This window comes from Zeugodacus cucurbitae, chromosome 6 (genome assembly GCF_028554725.1).
Source record: "Zeugodacus cucurbitae isolate PBARC_wt_2022May chromosome 6, idZeuCucr1.2, whole genome shotgun sequence".
Taxonomy (NCBI): domain Eukaryota; kingdom Metazoa; phylum Arthropoda; class Insecta; order Diptera; family Tephritidae; genus Zeugodacus; species Zeugodacus cucurbitae.
The window spans coordinates 58,723,793-58,743,330 of record NC_071671.1 but is presented as its reverse complement, the minus strand read 5'-3'; the positions used below and the strand labels follow the sequence as shown (position 1 = coordinate 58,743,330).

The window sequence follows — 19,538 nt, the reverse complement described above, 5'->3', positions numbered from 1 at the left end:
ATACAAATAATAGATCTCATTGCACTAGAAAAAATATTATATAATATATTCTTCATAATAAAACTTTTTTTTTCATAAGCATCTGGTAACTGTAAATTCAATTGTAAATTTTAGGCGATGCGCACTAGCTTTTAAGATATTTTCTTCTATTTAATTTTTTTTTTAAATATTCTTAACAAATGTTTAAAAATATTCGAAGAAATTAGTAATATTATATTCCGTATATTAAATATATGGCAACCCTATTTTGAAATATAACTCTAAAATTGCCTGCCTAATAACGCGCGTTCACTTCATCTTCGCTTTGTTCGAAATATATTCTTTTAATTGCTAAGAATCACATTTAAACCGCCTAATTGAGTCCGGAACTAATAGAATACTTAATGAAAAAATAGTTATATATATAAATATTTCTCTCTTAGGGATAATTACTGTGTCAAAATGTGAAAAAAATCAGCAATGATTCTATAGTTGAAAGAAAGGCATTTTCTCTATATAAATACTTAAGTAAAAATCATAAGTAATGATTACAAATTTAATGATTACAAAATGTAATGATTACTTTTAATTTTAATTACTACAACTAATAATCCAATAACGAGTAATTGCCTTTTTTTCTACATGTCTAATTTTCGATTACCATTAGAATTCAACTGCAAGTAATTATTCTTTGAATCATAAAAAGTTTGGGAAGGTTACGAATATCTATATTTGTATCTTATTATAATTTAAAACGTATTCAATTTAATTTAAAAAAAGTAATGAAGAATAATTGAAAGTAATCGAAAAGTAATTAATCGTATTTTTATAATTTTCTATGATTACTTATGGTAATGGAAAGATAATGATAAATAAACATTATTTTTTTTTGACTTCCTACAATTATTAATAATTACGAATTCGACGATTAAGAGTATGAATTCAGGTAATAATTATCTATTGTAATTAAGTAATCGTTTAGATTACTAATCGTAATACAAATAAAGTAACTCTGTTACATATGCAGATTCTGTAACTGCTTTCTTATTTGTGATTCAATTTAATTTAAAAAAAGTAATCACAAATAATTGAAGGTAATCGAAAAAAAGAAATTAAATGTATTTTTATAATTTTCTATGATTACTTATGGTAATGGAAAGGTAATGATAAATAAACATTATTACTTTAATATTTTGTACAATTATCATTAATTACGAATTCGACGATTAAGAGTAAGAACTCAGGTAATGATTACTGTACTCAAGTAAACGTTTCGATTACTAATTTTAATCCAAATAAAACAGCTCTGTTTCATATGCAGTTTCTGTAACTACTTTATTATATGTAGTGATGTTTTATATAATTGAATAATTCAAATATCAACTTTATGATTACTTTTCTTATAATTAATTATTTTAATATTTTTTAAGTACTTGTGATAAATATTAATATATATTCCATATAAATTATTCTAGTCTTTTTCGATAGACTAAAAAGTCAAAATTAAATACAGTATATTATTCACCTTTTTAATAATTATGATTACTATTTTAATTACATTCTCAGCACGCGCGACGGAAAAATGTTCGCACAGTGGAAAAGACCATTAAATAAAAAAAAATCGCAAAACAACCGCAAACGCTAGCCAAAAACTCTACAAATCTTGAATTACGCACTAATTTTAATTAAATTATATTCTTAGTTTTAATTAATTTCACTTTCGCACCGAAAAGTAAAAGCACAAAATCAGTGCAAATGCAGTGCAAATGCAGTGCAAATGCAGTGCAAATGCAATGCAACAACACAGCTGCAACAGTTTATAAATATTTCTATTAGTTGCCCAACTGATAAGAGCAGCAGTATTTCATTAAGCACTTTAGAAAGATAATTAATATTAAAATTCAAATTATATTCATTGTTGAATGCTGCTTTGCACTTGTTTTTTGCTGCCACAAATTTTATTTCAATTCATTTCATGTTTTTGTTTTTCTTTTTTTTTATTTCCTACTCGCTTTGCATGTGCTTTATTGCATTTTGTTTTTGTTTTTGGCCAAGAAACGACAGAAAAGCGTTGTTACGTCCGCGCGATACCGTACGAACGTCCTTCTTTAACGGCGTTAAATGACGAACAAACGACGGAGCGTGCTCCACATGGCGGTCAAAGCGTTTCTGCAGCTTTACATTAGCAGCGCGTTGATCGTTTGAATGTGTGCGTAAGCAAGAGAGAGAGAAAACCAAAGAGAGCGAAAGAGTAATGAGCAGCAAAGTGAACAAAGAGCTTAAGTGAAGGCTCTTAAGAACGACGCTATTTGCCGGTGGGCGGTGGGTGATGTTGGATCCAAACAGTATGGCGCTGCTGGCAACATGTTCGTTCATGCAGGTTGGGTCTGCAACATGTTGCAAGGGCATCAGGTGGTGCGAAATTATTTCCGTTAAGTTTGAAAATGAGAATAAATAATTGAATTCATAATTACATACATTCTTATGCAACATATTTTCTTGATTTCGATGAATGATTCAGGTTTTTTCGCTGATTGCCTATATTGTAGGTGACAATTACATTTTGGAATCAAAACAAGAATTCATGTTCTTTTGGAAATTTTTATACTCTCGCAATAAAGTTGCTAAGAGAGTATTAGAGTTTTGTTTTTATAACGATTGTTTGTAAAACTAAACTAGTTAGGTATTGAGTTATATATATCAATATGAACAGGATGACGAGACGACTTAAAATCAGGATGTCTGTCCGTCAATCCATCCTTCTCTCCGTGCAACAGATAGTTTGAGTAAAAATTTAGATATCTTGACGAAACTTAGTACACACGTTTCGTGGGAGGGATACTATTGAAGATGGGTGAAATCGGACCGTTACCACGCCCACAAAATGGCGAAATCGAAAACACATAAAGTGTCATAACTAAGCCATAAATAAAATTATAAATGTAAAATTTGGTACAAAGGATCGCCCTAGTAAGGGGCATATTTGGATGTATTTTTTTTTTAAGGAAGTGGGCATGTTCCCGTCCCCTACTAAGTTTTTTATACATATCTCGTACACTACTAAAGCATTATCAACCAAACTCTCTAGAGACGTGTCCCTATACAATCTAAAAATGGAGGAAATCAGATCATAACTACGTCCATCTCCCATACAAAGGTTTGTTGACAATCATTAAAAGTGGGTTAACTCACTAACAGAAAACACCAGAAACACTAACAAGAAGGAAACTAAACTCAGATTTTCTAAAAAATGTCACATATGAACAAATTGTCGACTATAACTTTTCATCGTCCCTGAGATCGAACATAAAGAATTCAGTGAATGAGGGTAATGTTTCACCAAAAATATCAGTAAATTTCTCAGATATTTTAATTTAATTCAGAGGGAATCTTTTTCTTCTATTAGTGTGTCTCTAATGATTAAAATCGCGTTATGTTGAAGAAGATTTCAAATGGAGTGATTACTTGATGTATTATAAACCCTTAGATTCAAGCCTCAGTTAAAAATTTAGAAGAAATACAAGGTGCATGCATCAGCTTCTTTGCAGAATATGGCCGGAAGAAAGCATACCTGACGATTGGAATCTAAGTGTGCTCTGCCCAATACACAAAAAGGGAGATCCCACAACCTGTGCCAATTACCGTGGAATAAGCCTTCTAAATTCGCCTATAAGGTTCTATCGAGCGTACTGTGTGAAAGACTTAAACCCGTAGCGTCAACAAACTAATTGGACCTTATCATAGTGGCTTTAGACCTGAAAAATCCACAACTGACCAGATATTCATCATGCGCCAAATCTTGGAGAAGACCCGTGAAAAGAGGATCGACACACACAACCTTTTTGTCGATTTTAAAGCTGCTTTCGACAGCACGAAACGACATTTGTTCTGCTTTTCCCCGCATGGATAAGGAAGCGAAGCAAATGGGTCTGGATTTGAATGAGGACAAGACGAAATATCTCCTCTCATCAAGCAAACTGTTGCCAGTCATATCTTCGAAGTCGTAGATAATTTCGTATACCTGGGGACCAGCATCAACAACACGAACAAAGTCAGCCTCGAAATCCAGCGCAGAATCACTCTTGCCAACAGGTGTTACTTTGGACTGAGTAGGCAATTGAAAAGTAAAGTAAAGTAAACCAAAATCAAACTCTACAAGTCGCTTATCATTCCCGTCCTGCTTTACGGTGCAGAAGCTTGGATGATGTCAACATCAGATGAGACGACACTATGAGTTTTCGAGAGGAACATTTTGCGTAAGATTTATGGTCCTCAGAACATAGGCAACGGCGAATACCGCAGACGATGGAACGATGATTTGTACGAGTTATAGGACGACATTGACATAGTTCAGCGACATAGACATATCCATACATTGGGATATTCTTGAAATAATATCTATACTAATATTATAAAGCTGAAGAGTTTGTTTGTTTGTTTGTTTGAACGCGCTAATCTCCGAAACTACTGGTTCGAATTGAATAATTATTTTTGTATTGGATAGTCCATTTATCGAGGAAGGCTATAGGGTATATAGCATCAGGAGCGAAGAAACAGTGGTAAATGTGTAAAAAACGGGGGAAATTATTTATCTTTGAGGGCTGCGCTGCGAAAGCGGTTCAAGATTAGCTACGCTAAGGATCGAGAACGGTTGGACCATTCTTGATGAAATGTTCATAGGTTGTTCGTTGTGGATCTTGAAAGGTTTAGTCGGAAAATTGTAAAATTCCAAAAAGTGACTTTTTTCCATACATTTTTTTTTTCAATCTATCTATAAAATAAAAAACAATTCGGAAAAGTCGAGAAAGTTGGCAACAGAGAATTCAGAATTGCAAATGAACGGTGACATCTACAATGAAGCATTGAAATTCATATGCCATCACCAAATCGTCAAATTAGAGATGTACTGAATCGTGCATACGACAGAATAACTTTGGAACAACAAGTATAAAGAAATGTTCCATTATTTAATGAGCAGCAAAAGACAACCTATGATGAATTGATGAAGGCAGTCCATGATGGAAATGGTGGACTTTTATTTCTTGATACGCACGGTGGAACTGGGAATCCTGATCTCAAAATGGAATTGTGTTGGCTCTCGCATCTACTGGAATTGCAGCAACGCTACTTGAAGTTGGAAGAACGGCACATTCGACATTGTAGCTTCAGTTAAACATGCAAATCTATGAAACATCTATGAGATGAGCGCAATTTTCTAGAAGCACTTGACAGAACAATGAAAGATCTGTGGAATAATAATCGTCGTGATACTGTTATTGACAAACACATTCTGTTATTTCGAAATCAACAACGGCGGAGGAATTGAACGCATGTCTCACCATAACAAAACCATATGATTGACCATGAATATGCGGGTGTTCCTGCAACAGGAAAGCACCGCAGAAGATTTGCAAAGAACTGGGCAAATTCTGGTTAATACTTCTAATGGTTTGAAATCAATCCGAACATTAGCCAAAAATATCGTAACTACGATTGGTTGAGTGCACGCAGATTTTTAAATGCCAAAAATACCGATGTCGATGATTTAATCTATACGACTTAAAGTCAACTTCCGGGATATTTGTGTTCAAACACATCGATCGATCATGTTGAAAATGAAGACGAAGCTGTGAATTATCCAGTGAAATTTCTAAATTCTTTGTCATTATAATGCTTTGTCATTTATTATGCTTCGCAATCTTCAAGCAGCTATCGAATAATGTAATAGTTGCACGAATTTTTTAAAGGGACTTACAAGGGGGCAGAATGCTTGATTCCACGAATTTCTTTGAGTTCCAACGATTTGTCATTTCAGTTCAAACGTATTCAGTTTCCAACGAGACTTGCTTTTGGGATGACAATCAACAGGTCTCAAAGACAGTCGCTGGAGGTGTGTGGCATAAATTTCATTCACGAGTTGAAAAACCATCTTCTCTGTACATTAACGCACCGGAACAGAAAACAAAAAATTTTGTTTATTAAGCTGAGTTACATTGAAAAAAAATTAGAAAAATCGCAAATAAATGTTTTCCAACACTATACAAATTCAACTTTGTTTTCAAAACAAATAATTTCACGCTGTGCAACGACTGCGGAGTCAGCTAGTTGGAAATATAACTCACATTAACATTTCTCTTTCTGAAGATTAAGATTATTCAAGTAAGACTATTTTGCGGATTTATTGAATATTTAAATTGATTATCAATTTGGAAAGATTAGAAAACTTTTATTGGTTTGCAGTTTAATCAAAGTGAGCATGAAATTTCAAAAATTTCAATTCATTAATTCGTTAATTTTGCAAAATTTTCTTAAATCCAACAACGTTGATTTAAGTCTAATACGTGAAGCTTAGAACTTTTCTGAGTACTTTCGTAGAATCTTTGTGGATTCGTGTTTTATGAGAAACTTACAACAATAAAATGGAAATTTGGATTTATTTGGAAGAAAGATTTATAAACAGATTTTAGAGATCTCGAATTAAAATCACATTTTCTTCAGTAGTAATCTTTTGGTACGGTATTATTCGTAGTAAAAATGGAGCGGTTTTCACTAATAGAAGCTTTATTAGCAAGAAGACACTTGCAAAGCAATCACACACATTAATATGCTGTCGTTTAACACCACATCATGGCTTTAAATTAATTGGTATTACTGCTATTGTTGGCGCTATATTTTCTCAAGCGCAAAGATCTACTTAAACACACACTTTATTTGAAAATTTTGAAGCTGGCCTACATTTTCATTACTCATTTTCAATTACTTTGCACACACTCTCCTTAGCGCTCCCTTGCACTCAGTCATTTCTCCTTGTGGACTTTTAAGCGTTGTCTGCTTGAGTTAAATTAAATTAATATTTAAAAGCATTAATGAAATGCAATGTGGCGCATAGGATTCTAAAAATTTCTGTGAACACACGCACATACATACATACACTTCACCTTTGTAACTGCTGTGCCATAATGTTACTCATACGCCCTGGTTACCTGCCTGCTCGAACAATTTACGCTCACCTACGTCGAAAGCGTCGAAATGTCAATGCCTGCTTGAGTGCCTTGTAATTTCATATTGACATTTGTGCGTATTATGCGGTCTTAAGTTGTTTATTGATTGTTTTACTTATTGTTATTGCTATTGATGTTGTTGTTGTGCTGCTATTGTTGTTTCTTGTGCTTTGGCATTTTTTCGTTGAGTTGCACTTTTAATTGTTTTAAGTTAATGAGCACCAACGAAAATAGAAGCAAAAAAAAAACAACAACAACAAAGTATCATTGACATTGACAACTTGCTGGCAGACAAACGAAACGCACACGCGGTGAAGAGACGAAGCCAGTGAACGTGAGCGATGTGTGTGTGTGTGGCAGCTTGTGCGGCAGCTTAAAGTGTCACAGGTCACGCCAACTTCGCCCATTATTGTACATTGCTCTCTGTTTCACTCTGCGTCAGAATGTGTGGAGTCACTCGTGTGTATGCTTTATTTATTTCCCATGAAATCCGAGCTTTGTCTGCTGGCAAACAATATTATTTTTGTGGCGAAAGCACGCTTTTTAACGGCTTATGGTTTAAAATTGGCAGGCTATTTATACACCAATTAACTGTAGCTATTTGTTGGGAAATTGTGCAGGAAAAAGGAATTATTAACAAACAATCTGGGCTCCGAGCGCAGGAAGTCGATAGCTATAAATACATTTAATTAAATTCCAATGTAAGCAGGTAAGTGCCACTGGATGGCAGACTAATAATAAATTATGGGCGAAATTTATTAGTTATTGATTATGCTTTTTACGAGTTGGTATTTGTAATTTTATTAGGAACAGTTTTTTATTTGTCTTTAGAGAAATTTCCATTATATTAGGTTGGCAAATATCTTCCTTCCGCTTTTTTGCGCTTTATTCAATGCTTTATAAAAAATGTTACAGTGATCGGATTTAGTTCTATCTAGACGGCAATTTCATAATACCCCCCTCGTAGAAGCACCCTTCTTATTTGCGAAGAACTCGGACATCCACTCTCCACAAGCCTCTTTTGAGTTCAACTTTACACCACCAAGGGCGTTCGCCATGAACAGGAACAGGTGGTAATCACTTGGCGCTATGTCCGGGCTATATGGTGGATGCGATAAAACCTCCCATTCGAGCTTCCGTAGCTTCTGACGAGTCATCAACGAAATTCCTGTTTGCCAATTCTGGACGCTTCTGGTCGATTGTCTGCTTCTTCGCAGTAGATGGTAGAATTAAGCGTCTGGCCATATGGGAGCAGCTCATAGTGGTTGATCCCCTTTCAATGCCACCAAGCACACAGCAAAACCTTCCTGGCCGTCAATTCCGGCTTGGCCACTGTTTGGGACGATTCACCGGCCTTCGACCATTTCGACCGTTTTCCCTTGATATTGTCGTATGTAAGCCATTTTTCGTCGCCAGTCACCATCCGCCTCAAAAATGGGTCGAGTTCGTTCCGTTACAGCAGCATATGGCAGACGTGGATTCGGTGCAGAAGGTTTTCTTGCGTCAAATCATGCGGCACCCAAGCATCAAGCTTTTTTGTGTATCCAGCCTTCTGCAGATGGTTTAAAATGGTTTGGGGACTAACACCCATCTCCACACGAGATGCCACATGCCGGTCTAACTCGATGTTTTCCATGATTTGATCGGTATTCGTCGTCACAGGTCTTCCGCCGGCTGGCTTATCCATGGTGTCGTCTTCACCCGCTCTAAATCGTCGAAACCATACCTCCACAGTTTGAAGTGATAGAGTACTATGCCCCAAAACACCATTAATCTCATGAAACGTTTCTCTAGCGGATTTGGCTTTAACGAAGTAAATTTTTAAAATAGCGCGAATTTCTGTTGAACGCAATATCCAAACTAATCATGCATAGCGTCGTTTTGTAGGTTATGTCAAGACCTTGCAAAGATGTATAGTATTGCCAGATAGGAGCTCTGTAACGCTTTATACATAGCAGCGAAATTTCTCTTTTTCACATGTTATATGCTCGTGCATAGAAAAGTCTTTAGATATGTAATGGTGTCTAGCGGAAATCATCTTTTTCCAAAAAAGCTTCTTCGGTCGACAGTGAATCCAGGAACGCGTGCTGTATTAAATGTGTCGAAGCTGACTGAGTTGAAAATTTCGATACTAGGGCTGATTGGGTATTGAAGAAATTGTTCACTAATTGAATGAATATCTCCAATCGAGAATATTAGACCCAATTAGGAAACCTGATATTCGAAAACTGAATAAATATATGCTTGATTGAAATGTATTAATTACCAGACAGATTTCTTAAATTGTGTTGTGAAATTTTCTAAACTGTAACAGCTGTTTGCGATTTACTTTGCTCACCCTTGCAGCGCCCGCACTCGCCGACCAGCAATATGCTGCCACAGGTGGGCACGTGTTGCCTCTTGGCATTTGCTTTTTCTTCGTTTTTTGGTATTATTGTTGTTGTTGTTGCTGTTATCATATACTGGAAGCGCATGCGCTGTCGTTGACTGGAAGTGGCTGGAATTTGCCGCCAAATATTTGGTCAGCTGTCTTTTCGGTGTAAAACACTTCTCTTTTGCCGCTGTAGGCTGAATGCGGCAGTCAGTGCGTATACGCGACATTGTGTGCATACAGACGCGGGTGGAGATTTTCGAATATTTAAGACATCGAACTTGTAATTTTTCGTGCGGTGGAAGTAATACGATTGTTTTGTGCTTTGCCGAAAATTAATTAATGGAAAATTATTTGTTGGTGGGAAAAAAAATTAGAGGTTTTTTATGTGAAATCAATTTATTTTTGTCAAAATAATTTTTGGTGTAAAATTGATTTCTGTTAAAAATTTTGAAAATTTAATTGTTTCATAAAAATATTTTTTTTTAACACAGTGAAATTTAAAAAAAAAAAAATAAATATTTTTTAAGTTATAGCGATCTCCAACGTCGCGAAAAAAAGGTCCTTCACTGCTGCAGTGTTCCCGTCCTTCTCCGTGGATGAAATCTAAAAAATTCTCGTGAAACTTGATAATATTGTCTGTACAATGACCTACGATAAAAAAGATCAAAAATTGACAATATGGCGGCTTTTTAAAAAAAATAGTCGAATTTTACCCAAAATCTTTTTAGGCCTGCCAAAATTCGATTTTTTGATCAGATCAAAAATCGATAGGTCATTGTACGGAGAACTATATATAGTAGAATATGTAAAAAAAAAATTCGATAGTGATCAGATCATTTGTTTTGAGTAATCACTGTAGCAAATTCGGAAAATGCTGTTTCGAGAAAAACGCGTTTAAAGATAAAATGATCGTTTGCACCGTTACCGAGCGGCTGCTCTTTAAATTGCTATAACTCAAAAACTATTTGAGATATCGATTTGAAATTTTAATATGTTATTTTTAAAGGTGTAATCACCGAAATATGAAAAATAAGAAAATTTCACACTCGGTGTGCCCCTTAAACAAAATTTGTAGGTGTCAAAATCGAAAAATATTTTGTTTGTTAAAAATATTTTTTTTATTTATTTCGAAATAATTTTCGTTAAAAAGTTAAATTTTTTTAGTAATTTATTTAATTTTTTGATAAAAATAACTTGTTTGGTGTGCTTAAAAAATCGAAAAATATGTTGTTTATATATTATATTAGGTCTACAACTTTGCTTCCGCCGTTTTTTTTTTTTTGTAAATTTAAGCCATTTTTTGTATAAAAACGGTTGCAAAAATGTTATTCAAAATATTGGCCGTCGCTAGCCACTACTTTTGAGCATCTTTTCAGTGCAAATTTCGAGAATTCGTCTCAAAAAGTGACATTTTCAGTTGAGAATAAGTTTGGGTTGCAAACAGATCTCTACAAATATTTTGTTGGGTTAATGTTGACACAAATGTCTAAGATCGATATAAAACGATTTAATTGATTTAATCGACCAGTGCTAGAACCTAGAGACATCTATTGGAAAACGGCAGAAGCAAAGTTGTAGACCAATTTTGGGAATTTGTTTCCACTTATTTGAATATTCGGTGTACTGTTCCACGCAGCATTTTGAATTACGTTTTGTGAAAGATTCAACTTCACAATCTAAATTTTTGATTAGTAATTTTAAGATGTATTAATTATTAATTTTATAAATTTTAAAATTTTTTAAAAAAATATATATATTTTATTTTTATAAAGTTTTCGTATTCAATTTCGTTTCATAAAAAATGTTTCAGTGAAAAATATTATATATTGAATTATAGTATATTTGTGATGTCAAAAATTTGTATCAATAAAAAAATAAGAATAAAACAAATATTTTTTTATATAAAACAAGTGGAAAGTGAATGAGGGAGCGATTGAGAGAATAATGTTCTTGGGGGTTTACCTTGAAAACATTAGAACCATCTATTAGAACTTCAAAGCTGATGAACGAAAACTGAAACAAGAAAAAACGTTAACTTCGGCTGTACCGAAGCTAATATACCCTTCACAGGTGCATTTCTTTTAGTAACTATGTGTTTAAGCAAATCTAAAGACGTAAGAAAAAGTAAGTAAAAAAAAGAAAACATTTTACTAATTATTTTTAGCCGGGTTGTTTGCTAGAAACATTAAGGTTATATAGTTAACCGATCTGAACAATTTCTTCGGAGATTATATTATTACCTTAAGCAGTAATCGATGTCAAATTTCGTGAAGATACCACGTCAAATGCTAAAATTTTCCATACAAGCCCTTGATTCCGATCGTTCGGTTTGTATGGCAGCTATATGCTATAGTGAACCGATCTGAACAATTTTTTCGGAGATTAAATTATTTCTATGAACAATAACTCACACCAACTTTCGTGAAGATATGTAGTAAAATGCGGAAGTTTTCCATACAAGCGCTTGATTCCGATCGTTCAGTTTGTATGGCAGCTATATGCTATAGTGAAGCGATCTGAACAATTTTTTCGGAGATTAAATTATTTCTATGAATAATAACTCACACCAACTTTCGTGACGATATGTAGTAAAATGCGGAAGTTTTCCATACGAGCGCTTGATTCCGATCGTTCAGTTTGTATGGCAGCTATATGCTATAGTGAACCGATCTGAACAATTTTTTCGGAGATTAAATTATTTCTATGAACAATAACTCACACCAACTTTCGTGAAGATATGTAGTAAAATGCGGAAGTTTTCCATACCAGCCCTTGATTCCGATCGTTCAGTTTGTATGGCAGCTATATGCTATAGTGAAGCGATCTGAACAATTTTTTCGGAGATTAAATTATTTCTATGAACAATAACTCACACCAAATTTCGTGAAGATATGTAGTAAAATGCGGAAGTTTTCCATACCAGCCCTTGATTCCGATCGTTCAGTTTGTATGGCAGCTATATGATATAGTGGTCCGATATCGGCAGTTCCGACAAATGAGCAGCTTCTTGAAGAGAAAATAACATCTGCAAAATTTCAAAACGATATATTAAAAACTGAAGGACTAGTTCGTATATATATAGACGCACTCAACATACTGATCATTTATATATATACTTTATAGGGTCTCCGACGCTTCCTTCTGGGTGTTACAAACATCGTGACAAACTTAATATACCCTGTCTGTTCAGGGTATAAAATATATTTGTTAGTAATTATTTTTTATTATTAATTATTTTTATTTTTTTTAGCTTTCAAAATTTTTCCTAATTTTTTTTTTTTAATTTTTTTCTTATTAAATTTTGTTTAATAAAAATGTTTCAGTGAAAAATATTGAAGTCATGCACTAAAATTACAACATTGTAACTGTCATTTAAAAATCGCCAATAATTGAAAATAATGCAATTTTCGACCGGCCAATTAATAATTGAATTCCTTACATACAAATTGTAAATGCAAATATGAAAACAGAAATTTGTTGTTGCGCGCGCAACAACACAGCGGACTAGAGTGAGTGTAATAATCAACCAGCTGTCGTTTTGCCTGATTGATCGTGGGTGTAGTGGCTGGTTTGCGACGGCGGCGGTTGCGTTTTATACACAATACAATTAAAACCAAGCAACAGCGCGCATGAATTTTCACCATTGTTCGACCTGGCAACACACATGCAAATATGTACCGTTTGTAATTATGTGTGCACCCTTCCTACTAGCCTTCGGGTCTGCTTACATTCATTAGCGCCGCGCAAATGATTGTTTACGGAAATCATTCGTGTGTGTGTGTGTGCAATTTGAAAATTTTTGAATTCTAAAAATCACAACAAAAAATTAGAAAAAAATAAATAAAAAATTCAAGTCCAGTGGTGGAAAATAACGTGATTAAGTGCTAAATATACGCCGACACGTACTCGAGAGCTTTGCATAAAATTATAGTCGTGCAATTAAAATGATTGACGCAACAACTAGTTGGGTGGCAAAAAAAAACCGTTAAATTGATTGGCCTTTGCTGTGGTAAGTAGCCGAAGGGGAAATATTAAAAATCTGTTGAGTGCGTTCGTGTTGAATTGCTCTTTAATAAGTTTATACAATTGACAATATGTTGCACATACATACGCATGTATGTACTTATATTATAGTTGTTATACTGTTCTTTTGACCCAACGACTGTTTGTGACAACTGAAAGTAAAATATGTCAATTAGTTCACATAGTTTATTGTGTGCTAAATTTAAAGGTTATGACATTGATTTTTCGAAATTAAAGTAGTTATTGCAACTGTAAATAGTTGCCACATTTTCGGATTTTAAAACCTAGAAATGACAACAACATAAAAACTTCGACAATAAAAATATTCTAAGAAAAATATTGACACCAGCTTTAACACAAATGATTATTTCATGGAGTTGCCACCTAATTCTAAATTTAAAGTAGTCTGAATATAAGCAATATTTTCAAAATTGTCATGTGAAATAAATCAAAACTTTTTTTTAGTTTTTTTTTTGACACGTAGTTGCCACCCTTATTAAAATTTATTGTATAAATTATTATAATTAAATTGAAATTAGTCGTGTTAATAAATTAAAACAAAAAATATTCAAAATTTTTGGTATTAGCTTAACTTTTACAAAAAAAAAAAAACACGAATAAATGACGTTGCCACCTAATTTTGTAATATTAAAAATTTGGAAAGCTTTATATATGACACATGTACTAAAAATGCTATACACTTAAAACAAACATAGCAAATAAAATCTTCTGAGAGCGTCGGAAGTCTATAGACGACAAGCAGTTTTGATAATAGAGTTTCGGAAAAGCATTCAATATAATATTTTTTTAGTAAATATTTTATCTTAAAGCAAACAAAGTGTCCACATTTTTAGTTTTCTTTTCATTCTGCACATTTGTTAAACAATTTGTAATTTTTTTCTCTTTTATTAACAGGTGGCAACTTTATTTTTTTATTAAATTCCTCTCTAGCGTTGTAAGCAAGTTTTATTCTTTTAAGATGGAAATTTAATAAAATATATTTGTTAGGTGGCAACTCTGTTCAAAAAAATTTCAAAACATGTCTTAATTGAAGTTACACGAATACTTTTCCAAATATTTTCTTAAACACTATATGCATTTTACATTTTATTATATTTTAGAGTTTAAATTAACGCAAAGTGGCAACACTGTTTTGGAAATTTGTTTGAATTAATGATTTCTGAACTATTTTCACTTTGATATCAATTGATAGATTTATATATACATCGGTTATCGATTATTGATTTAATAATAAAGTACCGTTACTAAGAAATACAAGTTCCTAGCTGACATTCAGATGCAACGGCATACATTTGATGACCTACTTAACTTTATACATAATATTTCAAATCAATAGTTATTCACTTATATGTATATAAATTTCTGCAAAAATCCTCGGACTTAAAAATCAATGTCTTATAAGCCATTTAACTTTATGCCAATTTGCATGCAGATATACAACTGTATATGTGTGTATATATCTAAATATTTATATTTAAATTTTTTATAACGAAAAATCCATCCATTAAACCCTTTTGCTTTAATTTTTTTACTCGCCTCTTTCATGACTTCCCTTGGCATTGGTTATGTGTCTGTGTGCCTTCAAGCACAAAAAAAAAAAACAGAAATTTGGTAATAAATACTTAAATTAGTTAGTCCCAATCGGCGTTTGTTCTCTCTCTCTCTCTCAGCGGGTGTTTCATTGGCCTTTTGACCTCTGTGGCGTATTAAATTGCAGACTTACACTTTTACGATCGTTACAAATGGCTGGTGTTTGCTTTAATGATTTTTTTTACTACTTTTATTTGGCCTTTTAAATGTTTTTTAATGCAATCAATATTGAAATTAAATTCGAACTTTTGTTGACCCAAATGTGAAAAATTAACATTATAATTTGTTTTTCGTTTCAGTTGTGTTTTTTTAATGTGAGCCAAAGACTGGTAGGTAAGTTTAATGAATTCTAATAATTATTATTTGTGTGTATAATAGTATATTTTAACAAAAATGTCGATACATATTGAATGTATCTGATGTGTGTAAGATCTCGTAAAGTCTAGAGAGTGTCATTCCTAGTGCCTTCCTAACGGGTGATTTTTTTGAGGTTAGGATTTTCATGCATTAGTATTTGACAGATCACGTGGGATTTCAGACATGGTGTCAAAGAGAAAGATGCTCAGTATGCTTTGACATTTCATCATGAATAGACTTACTAACGAGCAACGCTTGCAAATCATTGAATTTTATTACCAAAATCAGTGTTCGGTTCGAAATGTGTTTCGCGCTTTACGTCCGATTTATGGTCTACATAATCGACCAAGTGAGCAAACAATTAATGCGATTGTGACCAAGTTTCGCACTCAGTTTACTTTATTGGACATTAAACCAACCACACGAATGCGTACAGTGCGTACAGAAGAGAATATTGCGTCTGTTTCTGAGAGTGTGGCTGAAGACCGTGAAATGTCGATTCGTCGCCGTTCGCAGCAATTGGGTTTGTGTTATTCGACCACATGGAAGATTTTACGCAAAGATCTTGGTGTAAAACCGTATAAAATACAGCTCGTGCAAGAACTGAAGCCGAACGATCTGCCACAACGTCGAATTTTCAGTGAATGGGCCCTAGAAAAGTTGGCAGAAAATCCGCTTTTTTATCGACAAATTTTGTTCAGCGATGAGGCTCATTTCTGGTTGAATGGCTACGTAAATAAGCAAAATTGCCGCATTTGGGGTGAAGAGCAACCAGAAGCCGTTCAAGAACTGCCCATGCAACCCGAAAAATGCACTGTTTGGTGTGGTTTGTACGCTGGTGGAATCATTGGACCGTATTTTTTCAAAGATGCTGTTGGACGCAACGTTACGGTGAATGGCGATCGCTATCGTTCGATGCTAACAAACTTTTTGTTGCCAAAAATGGAAGAACTGAACTTGGTTGACATGTGGTTTCAACAAGATGGCGCTACATGCCACACAGCTCGCGATTCTATGGCCATTTTGAGGGAAAACTTCGGAGAACAATTCATCTCAAGAAATGGACCCGTAAGTTGGCCACCAAGATCATGCGATTTAACGCCTTTAGACTATTTTTTGTGGGGCTACGTCAAGTCTAAAGTCTACAGAAATAAGCCAGCAACTATTCCAGCTTTGGAAGATAACATTTCCGAAGAAATTCGGGCTATTCCGGCCGAAATGCTCGAAAAAGTTGCCCAAAATTGGACTTTCCGAATGGACCACCTAAGACGCAGCCGCGGTCAACATTTAAATGAAATTATCTTCAAAAAGTAAATGTCATGAACCAATCTAACGTTTCAAATAAAGAACCGATGAGATTTTGCGTTTTATGCGAAATTTTATGCGTTTTTTTTTTTTTAAAAGTTATCAAGCTCTTAAAAAATCACCCTTTATTTTAGGCTTAGTTATCGCACTTTATGTGTTTTCGGTTTTCGCCATTTGGTGGGCGTGGCAGTGGTCCGATTTTGCCCATTTCGAAAGCAACCTTCCTATGGTGCCAAGAAACAAGTCAAGTTCCATCAAGATATCTTATTTTTTACTCAAGTTACAGCTTGCACAGACGGACGGACGGACGGACGGACGGACGGACATCCGGATTTGAACTCCACTCTTCACCCTGATCACATTGGTATATATAACCCTATATCTAACTCGTTTAGTTTTAAGTGTTACAAACAACCGTTATGTGAATAAAACTATAATACTATCTTAGCAACTTTTGTTGCGAGAGTATAAAAATCGTACAGCCTTCTTAAGCCTCTGCTAGAAGTTGAATAGCATTTTCTTATGTTTTAAGCGTAACTTTTGGAAGTTATGAAAATTTCAAGGCAACTCGAATAAATACGCATTTTATTCGACACAAAGGTTGCTTGCTTCGGTGATTATATCCATTTTAGAACATATTCCGGTAGTTACTATTCGAAAATACCCTTTCTAGACTTTTCATATGGAGAAATATATAAGCTTAATTTCATCATCATCTACTCTTCTCACTGTTCTCATTTCGCAATACCTCGTTTCTGCGTATCGTTACAATTATAGACAACCTTTGGGCGCACAATTCTGTGTGCCACAAAATTGCATTCCGGTAAGAACACAAGCACTTTCAACAAATTTTCCAAAAATAACGGCAATAAAAGCAAACAAACAAATTAGGACAAACTGCACATTACTGTAAACAAGTACACAAACATGACAACAGAAACTGTCAGTGCTATAAAAATGAAAAAGAACGCAACTCCGGTGTAAAACAAACAAAGAAAACGACGAAAAGGCAAATAGAAGAAGAAAAACCAACATCAAAAAAAAAAAACGAGGAAGAAAGCTAAACATTTCAACTTTCAAATTCCGCTTTTACCTTGAAACTGGCAATAAATACACCTGTGCCATTTTTTCGGTGGACACCGTGTGGCAACTTGTCTCCGCGCAGTCAACGCACAAATGCAACGTGAAGTGTGTCAGTTGTGTCTAAATGCGCGTAAAAGCGGGCGGAATGTGGGATGGAGAATGTGTCCGTCTACAATGTCTTTAAATGGAAGTGTTGCGAACGCAGCGTGTTTCTGTGAAGAATTAAATTTGTGGCGCACACTTTTCCGTCAAGCACGCAGCTTATCTTTCGATGAAAAATGTCTATTCTACTTATAGCTGTGATATAAATATGATTTTTAGAATTTTTCTTCAAAGCAAAGGAAAATGCAATTTTTATGTTTCTTTTCAAAAGTTAGATTATGTCATTCCGACAAGGTTGAGGCTATTTTTGAGCTCTTCAAAAGGTACTGAGTATATTTCTTTGAACTTATTTAGTCTCTAAGGTGCAGTTATTGATCAGCCGTATGGATTAAGACAGATCACGTGGGATTTCAGACATGGTGTCAAAGAGAAAGATGCTCAGTATGCTTTGACATTTCATCATGAATAGACTTACTAACGAGCAACGCTTGCAAATCATTGAATTTTATTACCAAAATCAGTGTTCGGTTCGAAATGTGTTTATCGACAAATTTTGTTCAGCGATGAGGCTCATTTCTGGTTGAATGGCTACGTAAATAAGCAAAATTGCCGCATTTGGGGTGAAGAGCAACCAGAAGCCGTTCAAGAACTGCCCATGCATCCCGAAAAATGCACTGTTTGGTGTGGTTTGTACGCTGGTGGAATCATTGGACCGTATTTTTTCAAAGATGCTGTTGGACGCAACGTTACGGTGAATGGCGATCGCTATCGTTCGATCCTAACAAACTTTTTGTTGCCAAAAATGGAAGAACTGAACTTGGTTGACATGTGGTTTCAACAAGATGGCGCTACATGCCACACAGCTCGCGATTCTATGGCCATTTTGAGGGAAAACTTCGGAGAACAATTCATCTCAAGAAATGGACCCGTAAGTTGGCCACCAAGATCATGCGATTTAACGCCTTTAGACTATTTTTTGTGGGGCTACGTCAAGTCTAAAGTCTACAGAAATAAGCCAGCAACTATTCCAGCTTTGGAAGACAACATTTCCGAAGAAATTCGGGCTATTCCGGCCGAAATGCTCGAAAAAGTTGCCCAAAATTGGACTTTCCGAATGGACCACCTAAGACGCAGCCGCGGTCAACATTTAAATGAAATTATCTTCAAAAAGTAAATGTCATGAACCAATCTAACGTTTCAAATAAAGAACCGATGAGATTTTGCAAATTTTATGCGTTTTTTTTTTAAAAAAAGTTATCAAGCTCTTAAAAAATCACCCTTTACTTGAATCAAGTACAACGCTCAAACCAAAGTGTATTCCTAGCCCTTCATTCTTATAGACACGGCTGCAACGAGACAAAATTAAACCAGTTCCTAACCCTACGTCTTGCAATATTACACCCTTAGCCCATCGGTCTATGACAGCCGTTTATTATATTAGCTTCCCTTTCTTTTCCAACATTTCGGTATTGGATATTGGTTATGGGAGAATGTCCCTCGGCGCCAAGAAAAACTGCTGAGAACGAAAAATTTCATAAATTCAAGCGCAAGTCAGGGTAAGAAGCTCCAAAACATCAACCAAAATGTGTTGAACCGATCGAAATGAAATGTAGGGGGCTTGTGGTACCTCTGCAAGACAAAAATTTCGAACACTACTTTATCAAAATTTTCGAACTAATGAGATTTCAAATGTATAGGTCCAG

At 34.5% G+C, this 19,538-nt stretch overlaps 3 protein-coding genes across 12 annotated transcripts in view; 1 reads left to right on the top strand and 2 right to left on the bottom strand.

The window, feature by feature from the left end:
- The window catches only part of LOC105217474 (pneumococcal serine-rich repeat protein), a 159,170-nt gene extending 157,053 nt beyond the window's left edge, over positions 1 to 2,117 (bottom strand). For 2 of the 4 annotated variants that reach the window (XM_054234643.1, XM_054234645.1), the window contains exon 1: positions 1,505 to 2,117. The gene's annotated coding sequence lies outside the window, so the exon portion shown is untranslated. The remainder of the gene's footprint in view (positions 1 to 1,504) is intronic. The other 2 variants (XM_054234646.1, XM_054234644.1) reach the window with 1 other exon arrangement.
- Positions 1 to 19,538, top strand: part of LOC105218914 (G-protein coupled receptor dmsr-1) — a 463,512-nt gene that overhangs the window by 183,465 nt on the left and 260,509 nt on the right. For 3 of the 7 annotated variants that reach the window (XM_054234674.1, XM_054234669.1, XM_054234664.1), the window contains exon 4: positions 15,288 to 15,321. The gene's annotated coding sequence lies outside the window, so the exon portion shown is untranslated. Of the gene's footprint in view, positions 1 to 12,693; positions 13,364 to 15,287; positions 15,322 to 19,538 lie in introns of those variants that run through there. The other 4 variants (XM_054234670.1, XM_054234668.1, XM_054234672.1 and 1 more) reach the window with 3 other exon arrangements.
- Positions 1 to 19,538, bottom strand: part of LOC128922794 (uncharacterized) — a 150,622-nt gene that overhangs the window by 22,486 nt on the left and 108,598 nt on the right. The gene's annotated exons all lie outside the window — the stretch shown is intronic.